Source organism: Giraffa tippelskirchi, chromosome 7 (genome assembly GCF_054371585.1).
Source record: "Giraffa tippelskirchi isolate mGirTip1 chromosome 7, T2T-mGirTip1v1.2.pri, whole genome shotgun sequence".
In the NCBI taxonomy this organism is placed as follows: Eukaryota; Metazoa; Chordata; class Mammalia; order Artiodactyla; family Giraffidae; genus Giraffa; species Giraffa tippelskirchi.
The window spans coordinates 28,117,386-28,134,385 of record NC_137281.1 but is presented as its reverse complement, the minus strand read 5'-3'; the positions used below and the strand labels follow the sequence as shown (position 1 = coordinate 28,134,385).

The window sequence follows — 17,000 nt, the reverse complement described above, 5'->3', positions numbered from 1 at the left end:
ACCCAGGGAGCTGCTAAGCAGTGAGCTTCTGACAAATGGGAGCTTTACTCACACCTGGTCCAACACACCCCACAAAGAGAGCCAGCCAACTGGTCTGCCACATAAGGCATTTTATTTTTCTGCAACAGGTGCTTTTTTCATCTACTCATGGAAAGGGAAGCTCTAGGGGGCAGGGAGAATGGGGTTTATGTAGTTTGGGATGGCTCAATATTTTCTCAGATGAGCTGCCTCAGCCTTTGTGGCCAGAGAGGAGGCAGGGACCAGAGGCGCAGCTGACCCAGTGATCCCACACTGTGCCAAGAGACCCTCAGGACACCAGTGTCCTGCCTGACAGTTTAGTGAAAAAGTTCTGAGGTCAAAAGTCTTCGGAAAAGGACTTTCCTGGTGGTATAGTGGATAAGAATCCACCCACCAATGCAGGGGACACGGGTTCGATCCCTGGTCCAGGAGGATTTCACATGCCATGGAACAACTAAACCCACGCACCACTACTGAAGCCTGTGCATTCTAGGGCCCATGAGCCACAGCTAGTGAAGCCCATGCACCTAGAGTCAGTGCTCCACAACAAGAGAAGCCACTGCAACAAGAAGCCCGTGCACCACAACTCGAGAGCAGCCTCCACTCGCCACAACCAGAGAAAAGCCTGCATGCAGCAACCAAGACCAGTGCAACAACAACAAAGAGTCTTTGGAGGAGGCTCAGCCACACTTTCTTCATGGCAGTGGGACTTCAGAGAGGCTGAGATGCTTACACAGGTGAAGGATATGTAGAGGACAAGGGTGTGCAGTGCTTTCCAAGTTCACGGCACCACACTGCCGCCATCTTGCCTTGTTCCCTAAGAGGCCTTCTGAATAGCTCTGATGCCCCGGGATCCAGGGAGCAGTTTAGGGTGGATGGAGATGGTGATATTAAGGGTCAGGGCCATCCTAGGCAGGTGTGTGCACCTGTGCTCAGGAGGCAGTATGAGCCTGAGTCTCCTCCAGCCTGTCTCCCCACCAATCTATTCCCAGCTGCCTTCTGGAGAACAGATACTCCCAACAGCCACCCACGTGCCTGGCCCTGCGCTTCCTGATTTAATTTCATTCCCATGGTATTCATCCTCAGGTCAACCATGTGCAATAGTTACCGTCAAAGTCATTCTATAAGAGGAAACCAAAGCAGCTCAAGGAGGGGAGGATACTACCCAAGGCCCCAGGGGGAGAGGACGGATTGGAACCATGTCTGTCACAATCCTGTGGGCATTTCAACCCCGTGCCAGGGAGAGACCCAGGGATAAACACTCAGTTTCTCTGCAGTTGAGGAGAAGAGAAAATGTGGGGTGCCAAGGTGGGCCCTATAGCGGAAAAGTCAGAACTCAAACCACAGCAGCTGCTGTCTGATGACATATGAGAGACAAGCTAGGATCGAGAGAGAAGCCAGCAAAGCCAATGGGTTCTAACATTCCATCCCTGTACTGCTGGGGAGTCGAGATAGCCCACTGGCTCCAGGGGACTCCTGTGCCAAATCTGAGTTATCAGATCACTGACAATGCCCACACGTGTAACACCAAGGAAGCTGAAGGTCCACCCACAACAGAACATCACATCAAAGATGAGGAAACTTGCAGGAAAGAGTCAAGGAGTTCAAAAATCCATAACAGTAATCCAGCCTACAGAGGGAGGGTTAGATTAGGAACATCGTAAGTTGAAAGTTACAGGAGAGGAGGGGTATAACACTGTGTTGGACTTGAGCAAGAAAGAGAGAAGATGGGAAATGCAGAGGTTTAAAAAGCGTCAATTACAGGGACCGCCAAGGCCATGGAAAGGGACCCCTGAAGGGAAGGCTGTCCCACAGTGTGCTTTCAGATGTCAGTCACCAGAGCTCCTGCTGTCTCCAGGAACAGGGAGCAGAAACAGGCAGCATGCTGTCTACAGGCCCTTCTTCCAGGCTTGGCTTGAAGAAGCCAGGCTTGTGAGCTAAACTGTGCCCCCCCTTCAATCCTAGACTCATTCGTTAAAGTTCTAAATCCTAGAACCTCAGAATGTGAGCTTATCTGGAGATGAGGTTTTTACAGAGGTGACCAAGTTAAAGCGAGGTCATGAGGGTGGATTCTAATCCAATATGACCGCTGTCCTTGTAAGATGAGGAAATTCTGGACACAAACCAGTACACAGGCAACACATATATGACGTGAAAGGATGCAGCAGATGGCCACCTACCAGCAAGCCAAGGAGAGAGGCCTGGAACAGACCCTTCCCTCCCCCCCACCCCCATAAGGAACCAACCCAGCCAACACCTAGATTTTGGACTTACAGCCTCTAGAACTGGGAAACAGTGGGTTTGGGTCATTTAATTCACCCAGTCTGTGGCAGGTCTAGCAAGTTTAAAAGGCCTAAAAGGAAACGGACAGGATGCAGAGATGTGTCAGAAGGAGGGCCTCCTCCAGCGCTGCCAGACCAGGCACCATCTGAAGACCCCTCAGAACCAGATGGAGTCTGTCTCTGCCCAGGCAGAGGCAGAGGATGAGCCGATAGATGGGTCCTCCGAGGCCCCTCTTGGGATGAAGGAGCCACTGACCAGTGAGCGATGGGTTCACTGATAGACCAGGATGAGCTCAGCCCCCAGGGAGCACAAAGGCCACCAGGTCACCTCACTCATTCATGCACGTGATCATTCACAAACCCACCCTGCATCTCTGTGACTCCCCACCTGTCTGCCCTCAACCATTCCTCATTTAAAATTGACCAGGGGAGCTGCAGGCCTACACCACTGAGGAAGGACTGAACCCCTCTGGTCTTCTCATTTTCCACATTTTACGGCAAAATCGCTCTGGGTATTGCCTCAAGCTGACTGGCTGGGAGGCAGAATTTGAGACAGAGGTTGGTAAGCCAAATGTCTATTATGGAGCCCTCTTGTGCTCCACAGGAGGGCAAGGAAAGAAGCTGAATTGGGCAGAAGGTGCAGTGGGGTCTCCACGGAAGGCTCAGCCAACTCCACAGGGAACTCGAAGAGTTGGGGACCCTGCACAGCAGTTGGGGTGAGAGGACCAGGCCTTTCGACCCCCCACAGCACTCAGCCGTGGAAGGTGGGCCACCCTAAAAATAGAGCCAGACTTTGGGGCAGGAGCGCTTTCCAGCTGAGGAAATCCTGTGGCTAGGGGCTCCGTGACACATGGCAGAGTCCTTCATGGATATACAAAGTGTAGTTTGTAGCAGGGTTTTCAAGATCCCATTCCTGGGCTCCCCAGGAGGCTGCAAAGTCCAGTCTGCTGGTGCCATCCAGGTGTCTCCTCAGCCATCCGTTTTCTCTTGACCCTGTGCCCATAGCAGAAGCTCATTAGCTTCACTAAAGGAGTTGAATTTCAGTTCAACCATCAGATGTGCATGTGCTCTTGGGAGCTCTACTCTGCTACATAATTTCCCACAGTATTACAGTCCCAGGAGCCGGAGGGAGGGGGACTGACAGAAGCAGTGATCTGGGTCTTTCCCCAGAGTCAAGTTTCCAAGGGGAGAGCATCTTTAACCATTCCTCTGTGCTGAGTCCACTTCACAGCCTGCCACGCTGTGCAGAACAAAGTTATGCGTGAAGGTGGCAGCTGCTGACACCACTCTGGCGCCACATTGTGGCTCTCAGTAACGGGGCACACCTGAACACAGAGTGCCTCATCCTGGCATCTCTGGCAGAAGAGGAGGAGATGCTGTAGCTGGACCTTGAAGAATGAAGAATCATAAATAAGAAGAAAGGAGAAGGCATTCCAGGGAAAGAAAAACATGTGCACAAGTATGGAGGCAAGGAAAACATATTTTAACAGGAGAATCTGTACCCAGAGATGGATAGCAACATATTTCTCACATGAGTGAATGTCACATGTTTGACCTTTAACTCAGAGGACTCCTGAATCTTGGATCAAAACTGCAAAGAACATAGTGTGGATTTCTATGCCAACAAATACTGCTAAGAGAATTATGTTCCATGCTAAGTTGTGTGGGGCAAAGAAGAAAACCCAGTCTCCTGGGTTCCAAAGGCCGCCTCTTATCACGGTGGCTGGACTCTGACCTGGCAGATCCTGAGTTAAATGCCAGCTTCACCACTTACTAACCATGAGATTCAGGGAAAGTCACTAAACAAGCCGTTCCTTTTGCTCTGTGAATGGTCACAGTGGCCCCTTCAGAGTGGTTTTGAGGATGCTAAGGTGGTAGGGGGTTGGGGCAGAAGAAGGAGGTATTGTACGTAAAGGATGCAGACCAGGGTCTGGTCTAGCCACAGTAAGGATCTCGAGAAAAGAGCTCAGTCTTTGTAGGTACAGTGGGCATTTGACTCTTGATTTTTGCTGGTCTGTTATCTTCACTTCCAACCCCGTCCCAGGGATCCTCAGCACTCCATGGACACCATTCCTTTTCTCTGTAGGCAGAGACAGAGTCATACATCATCCTCAGGTGGGACCTTGTGTCCAGGGCAGACTTAGAACTCACTGGTGTGTATGTGGATGCGAGGAGGTAACCAGGTACAGCATCCAGGGAGGAGCAGGTGTGTGACACAAATGGTACAAAAATGACAATATATGGAGGATCAGCCTGAGGCCGTGTTTCTGAGGAAACAGCTCTGAGTCGCTCTGTCTTCCTTTACCAAGACTTTTTAGGAGAGAATCTGGAACTGACTACCTTGACAAGTAGTCCACTGGAGTCACTCATCTCCCTTGGCCAGCTCCCTCTACCTACACAGGCATGAGAGCTGAGGACCCAGATCCTTTAAGTTTAGAAAACACTTCCCAGGATGACCTGGGAAAGGGAGGCCAACAGGCACCTTCTCAATCAGAATTGGCCAAGAATTGCCTGTGCTCTCAAGGCTTTGAAGTAAGTTTCCTTTAGACTCCATGTTCCTAGAGACTCAACTGGAAAGCCCTAGAGTCCAGCCTCCCTGGTGGAATGGGGATCCTGAGGTCGGGGATACTCATTTGATGGCCTGGGGGAAGGTGTGACCGCTGTGTTAACACCTGCTGCAGAAGCCAACAATCCTGGGGCTGGGCTAGAAGAGTATCTGATCATGGGGTCATTGTGTTGAGCCCCAGCAGTTCACGGATGAGAGACAAGCTTCCCGACTCAAGGAGCTATGGGGGCTGCTGAGCAAAAGCAACACAGAGCCAGCTGCTCGGAAGGATGGGGGAGTGCTGAGTGGACACAGAGAAATGGGAGCAAAAATCCTTTGGTAGAAGAAGTGGAAATGGCGGGACAGCCAAGGTGGTTTGGTGGGAGCTCTGAGTTGGGTGAAGTGAGGCCAGATGGGTAAAGACCTGAAATTCTACACCAAAGCTTGGTTTTTGCTCTAGAGATAAAGAACAGCCACTGAAGGATATTAAGACTCAAAGATGACATGACTGGCTTCTCTTGACAATCTCAATGTTTGGAGACAGGGAAAGAATTTGAGAGAAGGTATTGAAGGGACCAGTGATTTTGCAAAGTTCAAGTCCCTGATTTTTAAACTTGTTTATATGCACTCATGTGTTTACAGTACTTTTATGTGGACTAATGTTACCTAGGCTGAATGGTGGCCTCAAATGCCCCCTCAACCCCATCCACAAAGTTCACGCCACACACAACTGTCTGATTAACCTCCTTGAAGTGTAGCTCTGACCACACCATGCCTCTCTCTGTTCAAGGAACCTCTATACTTTTCCATCATCCAAAGAGTAAATCCCAGCCTCCATCACTGGAGAATATCCACAGTCCCCTTGACTGTTTCCACACTTCCATTTCAGTTGTGGTGATCATGAACCCCTGTCCTGTGTGGTCAGTGTGTTCCTCACTCTTCCCATGACTTAAACTGGGGTTCTCAACTCCAAGTCTTTTATTGCTGCTCCCTCTGTCTTTGAGGCTCTCTCCACACCCATCTTCCTGCATCCAAATTTTAGCACTCTAGGCCCAGCTCTAATGACACCCCTCCCAGGAAGTCCTTTCTACTTCCCCCAGTGGTGGGATTGTCCACCTCTCACCCATATTACTCTGCCCTTAAGATTATTGCACTGTATTAAAATTGCTGGTGAATGGGTTATCTGCTCCCTATTAGCTTGTGAATAGCAAGAGGACAATAAGCCAAACTTATCATTCCTGCTTCATGAACAGTGTCTTCTGCACAAAATATTTTTAATAAATGGGTCTTCTTTTGGTGCTATATGCTCAGGCTTTGATTTCATTTTAACTCCTCATTCTGTTCTCCTATGATGTCTCACAGATAGACACCCTTCTCCTGCCTCAAGAGTAAGTCCCTCTTGAGCCACACCATATAGCCATGGTAAACAGAAACCACCTATAGGACCAAAATCCACATTTACTACCATTACTGCCAGACTGACAGGCTCATGATGCAGTCAGTTTCCTTAAAGGTAGTTAGCAATGTACAGCTACAAGTGGTTAAATGTAGCTTTCTTTGATGGTCATGCAATTACATTCCATCCCAATAAGATTCTTAGACAGACCACACATCATAACTTTCCTTTTAGGAAATAATGCACACACCCTTGTTTCTCTCCATCAGATTGGACACATATACATTTTTAATAAATGTGTTCTGAATTGAGCTGGTCTGGACCAAAATCAAAGGAAAGGAGATTACACAGCGTTTTAAGCACCAAATTTCAGAGTCCTTTTCAGTGGAAATGGGAGCAAGATTATCTGTGAGAACTCTGAGAAGAATCAGACATCTCTGGCTGACGTGATGGGATGGCAAATCTCATGATAATTCTGATTTAAGGCAAGGAAGTGAAACATTTTCTCATGGGGGAATTCCTGCTTCCAATCTTCTATTGCGTTTAGGTGGAATTAAATGAGGCATAGAAATGTATATGTTGCTTTGATAAATTTATCCTTTCCTGCAATTATAAAATCTACAATTGTTTCCCAGCCTAAAGGCCCCAGCATGGGTGACTGACTCTGAATGTCATCCATTCTCCCCCTGGGCTCAGGAGTAGGGTATAAGGGACAGAGGAGGAAGCTGGGCTTTGCAATCACAAAGCCCAGTAAGGGGGGGGGGCACTCTGGGCCCAGACACTTGCCAGCCAGCTGGCACTGAGTGTGGTTACTTAGGTACACTGATTCCAAGGCCAGCCCAAAAGTTCAACTCTCTCTTAACTCCTAAATTCAACAACCCTGTGGCTGACATCTCCACTTGGCCTTTAGTGGGGCCTCTCAAATTAAATGACTTCTAAACCATCCCTTTGATCTTCACCCCACAGTTAATCCCTGTTACCCAGGTTTCCAGCTCTTAAGGGCAACACCATCCACCTTGTGTTCAGGCCGAACTCCAGGGTTTATTGTTTATCCTTCTCTTTCTCTCATCCTTCCAATCAGTCTATCATCTCCTTTAACATCCTGTTTTGTAATCAGTTAAGTGAGGATAATATCTCCCTTCCTCAGATGATGTAAGGATTAGATATAATCTATATAAAGCACCAGGCACATAGGAAATGCTCAAATGATATCCATTTTCAATACCAGGCTCTACTCACTGAACAAAAGCCCCCATTCTCCTGAATAGACACATAGGCTTTGATTCTGTGCATTAAAAAAAGTGAATTGGAAAAAGATATATCCTAGAGTCTAGGTTTGGAGGAGATAAATGCTAAAGGCTTCAGGGTGAGCATCTAAGAGCCTGTGGGTAAGGCAGTGGTGCATTAAATGAGAGTGCTCTCATTTTAGTGTGCTCCAAAGTGGCCCACTAATAAGCTATGATCATCACAGGTAAATGGAAATTTCACAAAAAGAAGAGGAAAAAAAAAAAAAGACAAGGAAAACAAATGTGCAATTCAATCAAAAGCCATTTGGCTGAAGTTAATGCAATTTCAAGTTCAGGATCAGGCATTATGCTTATTTTCACCTCTGATAACTAATACGTTAGTTTTCTGCTGTATGCAACTATTATGGGGGAAAAAAAACAAAACAAAATTCAATTCACCTGCATTTGTCACTAGAGTATTGTGTCTGCTACACAAAGGGAGGAGATTGAAATGAAAGATGCCTCTTACTGAATTTTGAGAAAATGTGACTCTTCTCTGAGCCTTGAATACACAGTTGGGTGGTTTGAAGAAGGGTCAGTCTTCTGCACACAACCCATGTCTTTGGCGCCAAGACACCTTCTCTTTAGGCACGTCTGTACCTTGGCCCCACCCCTTTTCATACTTGCACTGAAGATCTTTAGTCTTTCCTATTGGTGGACTATTGATACAGATGTTCACCCAGAACAATTTGAAGAGTGTCCAGAGTCTCAAATAAGACATTTCCCCCCTCACTGTCCCAGCTCCTAGAAACCCCCATGGTCACTGACTTTAGGAAAAAAAGAAAATGCCTCCTCTCGCATAGGTCTCCGTTCAATGCCATGTCTGGATGTCTGCTACCATGTTTGATTTAGTAAAGCCAATGCTCACCAAAGTATTCTGATCAGGGCAACAAAGGAAAAGTTCACGTCGTCTTTCCCTTTCCCCCACGGCAAGGATGAAGTGAGCGCTGGAAGGAACCGTGTCTGTGATAAGGGTGAAACCAGAGAGAGGAGGTGCAAGCTTCTGTGGGAAGTACCTCTCTTAACTGGAAGTTAAGCAGATGTGGATTTCAGTCTTTGCTTCTGGCAAGTCCAGTTCTCTGGCGTCCATAAAGTTGGGCTGAGGATATCTGCTCCTCTGGGAGCATAGGGTGGGGGATGGGCCAGGATGGAAGGAAGGATTGGCGGTCCAAGACCCAGCTTGGGATCTTCCAGAGGGATCCCAGTCTTCCCAGGCATGGTTGGCACTGGGCTTTTTAATTTGGGGCTGTTATTTGAACCTTCAAACCCTTCTTGCACTACAGAAACTCTCCACATTATGCAACAGGGACCACCTCTCCATAGAGAAGGTGAAAATGCAAAATACCTCCTTTCTCTTCCCCCTCCCCCTGGGCATCTAGAGTGAGGTGTGTAACCTGGGATATGCCTGAATGGGATTGGGAGGTGACGGGGGACCACAGAGACTTTATTCTGGAAGTGGGTGGCAATGGTGTTGGGGCCAAGGTTGACATTCTGGGGACAGTGGTGGCAGGGGCTCCTCCCAGCTGGCTCTGTGGCCTGATTTTGGCATCATTCTGAGTGTCACCTGGTCTCCTCTGTTCTTGCCCCTTTCCCCCTACTTTCCATCCTTCCTTTTTCCCTCCCTCACTCCCTTCCTTCCGTTTACATTGTAAATATCTTCAACATGTCATAATGTATTGAGATAATATAAAATACACCTGGTTCACAACTGCCCAGCTTAATAAAATCTTAGCATTTTATTGAGAAATAAAATATTATAGATAAATTTGAAGCCTCTGTGAATCCCTCTCTAATCTCCTTTCCTTTTCTGCCTTCCAGAGGTAAACTATTTTGAATATGATCATTATTATGCAAAAATATAATTTTAGTATATAAAAGCTACTAATTAAATAAATTCAATAAACTATATATATGTATGCTTATACATACACACAGGGCTTCCCTGGTGACTCAGTGGTAAAGAATTCACCTGCCAATGCAAGAAGGCGCAGGTTTGATCCCTGGGTTGGAAAGATAAGATCACCTGGAGAAGGAAATGGAAACCCATTCTAGTATTCTTTCCTGGGAAATCCCATGGACAGAGGACCCTGGAAGGTTACAGTTCCATGAAGTCGCAAGGGGTCAGACACGACTTAGTGATTAAACACTACTATACATACCCATATGCACATACACCATAATACATGCATGATTTCTCACCCACTCAACTTGGTAAGTAGATATTCTGAGAAATGCTCTTTTTACCAAGAGAAATCACTAGACTGAGTAGATTGTACCCCCTAATGAGGGTGGACTTCACTAGGCCTTGAATAGGGGCCTTATCAAATCAAAAGCCTGCTGCTGCCGCTGCTGCCTAGTCACTTCAGTCGTGTCTGACTCTGCAACCCCATAGATGGCAGCCCACCAGGCTCCACCATCCCTGGGATTCTCCAGGCAAGAACACTGGAGTGGGTTGCCATTTCCTTCTCCAATGCGTGAAAGTGAAAAGTGAAAGTGAAGTCACTCAGTAGTGTCCAACTCTTCACGACCCCATGGACTGCAGCCTACCAGGCTCCTCCGTCCATGGGATTTTCCAGGCAAGAGTACTGGAGTGGGTTGCCATTGCCTTCTCCATCAAAGGCCTGAATAGAACACAAAGGCTGAGTAAAAGGGAACTCTGCCTGTTCTGACTACATGAGTGGGGACATCAGTCTTCTCCTGGCCTTGGACTGGAACTAACACCACTTATCCTCCTTGTTCTCAGGCCTTCAGACATGGACCAGAAGCAAAAACAGTTTTCCTGGGTCTCCAGCTTGTGGACTGGGACTTCTCAGCCTCCACAATCACGTGAATTAATTCCACAGACAGACAGATAGATTCTATTGGTTTTGTTTCTCTGTAGAACCATGACTAACATAGATTTTGATACCAAGAGTGATTCCAGAGGAATAGAATTTTAAGGATTATATTTTTTAGTGTCCATGGTATTTGTTAATTGCTTACTTATCAACAGAAACTATTCCTTAGCCCAGATATTCATAGTTCATATTTTCATAGTTCAACAACAAAGTGAAAGTCACTCAGTCATGTCTGACTCTTTGCAGTCCCATGGACTATACAGTCCATGGAATTCTCCAGGCCAGAATACTGGAGTGGGAAGCCGTCCCTTCTCCAGGGGATCTTACCAACCCAGGGATCAAACCCATGTCTCCCTCATTGCAGGCAGATTCTTTACCAGCTGAGCCACCAGAGAAGTCCAAATAAGAACAAAAGTCAGTGACAAAGTTCCATGGAACTCAACCCAAAGAAATTCTTTCTACTCCAAAATCACTTTGCACTCTGAAACATACTTACCTTCCTCATCTCCTCAAAATCTTTTATGCAATCATAATTTCTATAGAAATATGCATATGCTTTCTTTCTTGGTTCAGCCACAGCAAACATATAAAAAGTTGCAACTCCCAGGGAGACAATAAATGCTCTGACAATATGGAAATAATGGGACAGAAGGCCACACATCTGAGGTTTTGTCACAAAGAACTAGAAGCCATGATAGCTTTTCTTCTTGACAGCTCAACAATGATGTCCTTCCAGACTGACAGAGAAATAGACAAGGATGAGTTTCCTGAATTGGTTATGGGGGTTATGAAATTGGCTCTTTAATCTGACTAGATGTAAAAACACTAATGACTCTAGTTCCAGTAGTAAAGAGACCACTGATAGTCCACAGCTGTCATGTGATAGTAGCAATACACAAAGCGCCAGCATTGCATCCTCCTCATCAACCACTTATAATAAGTGTGGGCTGGATGACTGTGCATATGATACTTGAAACATTTTTGGTAAAACAACAGATACAATGAAGCTAGCTGGTTGCTCATCCTGTCACTGGACAAAGTGGAGAAAGAGAAAGCTCCAGAGATGAGCTCAGAGAGTCAAATTCCCAGGTCAGGTATATAAAAGAAAATCATGACTAATATAATCTGTGAGAGGGGAGGACAGACAAGTCATGGACTTGCCCAGTGGAAGCTCTAGGGTGCAGCAGAGGTGCAATGAAAGAGTGGTAGTGACAGCACGTGATGTGTGATGAAAGCGACGTGGCCACGGAACAAACCCTGGGCAGGGATGTGTGACCTGCTGGTAGGGGCCTGAAACCCAGCATCAAAGGGCTCTCCTCCCCCATGGTGTTCCTTTCTTATGACCGACTTTATTTCTGATGAATAAGTGAAACAAAGTAAATAAAGCTCTCAGCATGGAGAGAATGGCATCCTTCCCTCCATTCCCCACCACCACCCACACCTGCCGCCACCAGGAAGAAGAAATAGGGCTGGAGCAAAAAGGAGGATGAAGCATGTGGGGATGTGGGTGAGTCTGGGGCAAATTCAGAAACACTCATCTTTGCTCCAAGGAGCCAATCTGCTCCATGGAAGTCATATCCCGCTTTCCAGGCAGGAAAAAAGAAAAAAACTTTGTTCAAATATTATTGTTATAAAGTAATATAGGCTTCATGAAGAAAATGTTCAGAGTAAAGAAAAGGAAATTAGAGGTAGAAAAATCATCCATATACTCAACACCCAAAGACATTTACTGTTGCTAAATTTCAGGGTGTTTCTTTTCAGATAAAGAATGTAATTTTTAGGGATGTAAAATGCTGTCAATCAGTGGAGAGCCATGACCACAGGGGACACTAGGGAGAGGAGAAGTATAAGCTGCTGTCACATCCCTGGGCTGGGGGCAGCAGAGCTGGGGCCCAGCACCTCCCAACATGCCCTGGGTAAGGCCTCTGATAAGCTCCGAGGAGTCTATGGTGATGCCTGGGGATGATCCTCCCTGGGGATGAGCCTTTTGCTCCATCTCATGTTTCTACCCAAACACTCTGGCCTAGGATGCATTAAAGTGCAGTGTGTATGTGTGTGTGTGACACGGCTCGGCTTCCCAGGACGGAGGCAAGGCATGGGGACAGGGCCCAGATGGCCGGAGATGTGCTTACAAACAGCATGTGGGAGGCCCTGTCACCAGGGTGAGTCTTATCTCCGCCCACCTGGCTCCCAGCCCTGAATCCTGGACGAAATCAGCAGCAGCCAGGGCCTCTGTGCGTCACCCAGAGCCAGCACCATCCCCACCCAGCCTGCACTGTCCGCAGCTGCGGGTCTCCCTGGAGGCAGGAAAGCCAGACACATGGAGGGAGGAGAAGGGGTACGCGTAGGATTTGGGAAGGGGACGTTTGCTCTCTACCAGGCCACCATCACCTTGACAGCATTTTTCCTGGTTCAAATGAGCGCCCCAAAAATCTTGGATTTACTGTCCCATATTAATGGGCCAGGAGAAGAGAGGCCCCAAATTTCCTCTTGGCTCCGGAGGGGGTAAATCATCTTTCTCTCCATGGAATTCCACTTAGGAGGAAACTGCTGGTGATGAAGACAGTGGTAGCAGGATCCCTGACAAAGTCTCTGTCTCTGGGTCTCAGTTTTTCACCTGAGAAATGGGGAGAGGGAAGTCCCTGAAAGCATTATTGTCAAGGGTTTGATGACTGCATCAAGGGTGAGGAGATGTCCAGGATCTAGGTTTGGATCCTGTCTACACTGTGCAAACTGAAGCCAAAGATCTCACTCCCCACGCATGAGATTCACAAACAGGACAAGCGTATCTACTTCACTAGAGTGACACATGGCAAGGAACCAGAGCTCTAGGTGGAAATATGGGTGCATCTGATCAAGGAACCACTTGTCCCTTTCAATGCAAAAGCTAAGCTGCTCCTTAAAATGTTGGAGCTGTGACTCTGATGCCCACTTGCAAGGAGTTATAGGGGTGTCTGAAAGCCTTGACATTCAAGACCCATCTGAAGACCTTCACAGAGAGGAAAGCTAGGCTGGGCTGGGACCAGGCTGCCTCTGCTGCTGTGCTGGCCATGGCAGCACCATGAGCAGAATTCTATAGCAGAAGCAGAATGTGAGCAATGTTTGTAAAGAACTGCCTGTCAGTGCAGGAGGGAGACGCAAGAGACTCAGGTTTGACCCCTGGGTTGGGAAGATCCCCTGGAGAAGGAAATGACAACTCACTCCAGCATTCTTGCCTGGAAAATCCTATGGACAGAGGAGCCTGGTGGGCTACAGTCCATGGGGTTGCAAACAGTCAGACACAACTGAGCATGCACACATGCATATGCAGTGTTTGTAACTGAAAATTTTCTGGTTGTTACTTTAAAACAAAAGTAAAAAGAAACAGGTGAAAGCACTGTTACTATAACCTATTTAACCCAATATATCCAAATATTATTTCAACACAGAATAAATATAAAAAATATAATTGAGTTTTCTTTTTCCTTTTTTTCATCTTAAATTTTCAAAATCTGGAATGCTTTTACAATTACAGAGTAACTCAATTCAGATGGTACATTTTTATTAGAAAGATCCAATCTATATTTAGATCTCATTTCTCTCTGGGGCCATATATTTAGTGACTTCTCAGAACTCAAAAGACCAGACCTACCATTTTGGCTGCAAAGGACAGAGTCAAATAGCAGTTGTTCCCCCTCTTTCCTGGCAGCATCCTTAATCTTGGCCACCAGATCCCACTTTCAAATGTCTGCTTGTCCTTTGCCTCCTGTCCTGAACACCCTCCCCACTCCTCTCCACCTACTCAAAGCTCCCACAGGCTTCAGACCCACAGGTTATATCCTCTTTCTCTAAGCATCTTCTCCACTCGGTCTTTACCTGCCTAGGATCCCTACCACACCCCCATGCATACTATTTATTTAGCCTGGAGGACACCTGACTCCTATTTGAACCACTGCATTTCCCTTCCAACCAAACTCAGTGGAATCTGGAGCCTGTTTAGTGCTTCTAGCTATGTCCCCAGGCATCCCTGGTGCTCACATCCTCGCCAACACCTCAAAAGTGTCTACACCAGGCAGACACCCTTGTGAACTGTTAACTGAGAGTCAGTCTCTGTTCTCAAGGGGATCATATTCCAGCCGAATGGCTTGCCCCTAAGAACACAGATATTAACAATAACTCACTGTGACAGCACTTGAGGGTTTAAAAAGCACTTCTGCGTGGCAATTTGGTAACAATCCTCCAGCAGCACTAATCCCTCAGGTCCTCTGAGGGCCTGCCTCCACAGTCCATCTGAAGTCCCCTCCCTATTCTTTCTCATACCATTATTTTTGCTTCCATAGCACTTAGCATGATATTGCTTTATTTGATTATTTTTTTGTCTGTCTCTCCTAAAATACAAGTCCCATGAGGGCAGGAGGCACCCAACTCTCTCTCTAGGAGCACTGTGCTCCACCCACAGAAAGCACCCAATACATCTGTAATGAAAGAATGAATGACAGAATGAATAAATTCATTCACATCAACCAAACGTAGTGCACAACTTTTTCTGCATCACTGCTCTCTAATTGTGAGTCATGTTTGCCACTCATCATTTTCCAGGGGTTATATTTTTAAAATGTAAAAAAAGCAGGTGAAATTAGCATTACTATATTATATAAAATCTAATAGATTCAAAATATTATTTAAACATACACTGAATATAACAATATCACTGAAGCTTTTTAACCTTAGTTTTTTTCATCCTATGTTTTACAAATGAGAAGTATCTTTTACAATTTTAGAACATTTCAATTCAGATGGTAAAAAATGTTGTTGGAAATACCTGATCTATATTTAGAACTCATAAATGTAAAGTTGAAAAAAGACATTCACATACTCAAGTTGTTCCAAACACACTTAAAAGTTTTCCAATCACCGAATCAAGAAATCATTGTCAGGGACTTCCCTGGTGGTCCTGTGGTTCAACGCAGGGGACACAGGTTTGATCTCTGGTCAGGGAACCAACAACAAAAAACAACGGGAAACTAAGATCCTACATGCCTGGTGCAACTAAGCCCACGTAGCGCAACTACTGAGCCTGCAAGCAATGGAGCCCATGTGCCGCAACTACAGGGCCCTTGTGACACAACTACTGAGCCCATACAGCACAACTAGAGAAGCCTGTGCAAAGCAGGGGAGGATCCTGCATGATGCAACGAAGACTGCACGTGCCACAACCAAGACCCAGTGCAACCAAATCAATAATTTATTTTAAAATTTAAATTAATTCAAATGAAATAAAAAGGAAAAGTCAGTCCCTCTGTCTCATCAGCCACATTTCCAAAGGTCTGTGGCTTCCCTTTTAGGGCCCTGGGGGTCTAGATAATACTGTTAAGCCTAAATCAGCCTGTACTGTTAATGGTACTCCTCATTCTGCAGTGACTGGTTTCCCACCGCACTCAGGGGAAAAGTCCAAGTCCTGACAAAAGTCCACAAGGCCTACCTACCTGTCTGCCTACCTACCTGTCTGTCCTACCTACCATTCCATCCTCAGCTCTGGCTTCTCTCCTCCTCACTGATTCCACTCTGGCCACCTTAGACTCTCCAGACCTACTCCCACTTCAAGTTCTTTGTCCCCACTTGTGCCTCTGCCTGGGGTGCTCTCACCCTTCCCCCAGCATCACCAAGTGCTGCCCCCTCACTTCCTCAGGTCTTTAGTCACATACCCCCTTCTGCCTAGGTTCCAGCCTCGCCACTCTGTTCTACAGTGATGACCCCACCCACTGCTGACATTTGCAGTCCTTCTTCCCTGAACTGTTTCACTCCTGGGAAGTCAGCTACCACTATCTGACAAACTCTAAAGTTGACTTTTTAAAGAGGTTTATTATCTCACCTCCTCCCCCAGTGGAGGTTAAGATTGTTTCTGTTTATTCACTGCTAGATCCCTGGCCCTGCAGATATCATTTGTTGGATGAATGAATAAACATGTATTTGTGTCACATGGTGATATTATCTCCATCTTAAAGATACAGAAACAGGATTCGCGTGGTGAAATGATGAGCCCAAGGGCAAAGAAACCAGAACCAGTCAGAATAACCAGAATGAAAGTTTTATGCTAAATTCCGTATCATTTCCAGCTGAACACTACTTTCATAAATTGCTTCTTGTCAGATACTTTCAGGAAAGGAATTAGAATCCCATAGAACATTCTAAAACTACAAGTGCTTCAAACACCATGTCTATCAGCCAATTAAAATGACTATATCGTATTCACATGTGACTCCAGCCTATTCCCCGGATTTTGAACATGCACTTTATGATCATGAAGCTAAAGTCTGGGATGGCTTTGCTTTGAGTTTGACTTATATGGGCTCACTCTTGCCCCTTCTGGATGTTACCTGTCACAGGTGTGTGGGGGGAGGGCAACTACTCCAGCACCTTTCACCTCAACCAGGTGTGGCCCCAATCCTACATTTGTAGTCACACACTAGATCTGTATATATTTGTGTTAATTGCAAATTTCCTTCTTGCTCTAAAGGCATGATCAAAAGACAGTTTAAGAGGAATTAACTACTAATTACTGGATGCCAGTTTGTTTTTTTTAAACACACATCATCAAAATTTTAAAAAATTGTTGATGTATACATGTTACCTGTTATTTACAGGGTCATGTTACTT

General features: G+C 46.2%; 1 long non-coding RNA gene across 1 annotated transcript in view; it reads right to left on the bottom strand.

Annotated features, from left to right (window-relative positions):
- LOC145514710 (uncharacterized) overlaps window positions 1-17,000 on the bottom strand; it is a 603,149-nt gene that overhangs the window by 176,742 nt on the left and 409,407 nt on the right. The gene's annotated exons all lie outside the window — the stretch shown is intronic.